Genomic DNA, 394 nt, shown 5'->3' on the forward strand with positions numbered 1-394 from the left:
ATTTTGTCCGGCAATCTTCTCCTACATTTCTCAACGGATCTCTTTGAAACTTAGTAGGCTAAATAATCATGATGTGTTGTTGTGTTTCCTTGAAAAGAATTTTGATTCAACAATTTTTGCAAAAGTTATTGCCCTTTGTTTATTTCAGTATTTGATTTTTTATCCAGAGATTTTCTCCTACATTTTTATAGCATCTCAGCTAACCATTCTTTGAATGATGCAGATCTTATTTCAATGCAAGAAAGTATTTAACACTATATGGCATTCGACGGGCGTATATTGTTCCGCCCCGCAGTACTCTTGTTGATTGAATCTCCTGGTGACATTTGTGGTCTGTTGTTGGGTTACCGGACAATTAGATAACATTTGTTGGTATACCAGTAGTTGTGGAATT

The 394-nt window shown here is 35.3% G+C and overlaps 1 protein-coding gene across 1 annotated transcript in view; it reads left to right on the plus strand.

Moving 5' to 3' along the window:
* LOC110464758 (vacuolar protein sorting-associated protein 13A-like) overlaps positions 1–394 on the plus strand; it is a 46,625-nt gene that overhangs the window by 37,068 nt on the left and 9,163 nt on the right. The gene's annotated exons all lie outside the window — the stretch shown is intronic.

This window comes from Mizuhopecten yessoensis, unplaced genomic scaffold (assembly GCF_002113885.1).
Source record: "Mizuhopecten yessoensis strain PY_sf001 unplaced genomic scaffold, ASM211388v2 scaffold11031, whole genome shotgun sequence".
Taxonomy (NCBI): Eukaryota; Metazoa; Mollusca; class Bivalvia; order Pectinida; family Pectinidae; genus Mizuhopecten; species Mizuhopecten yessoensis.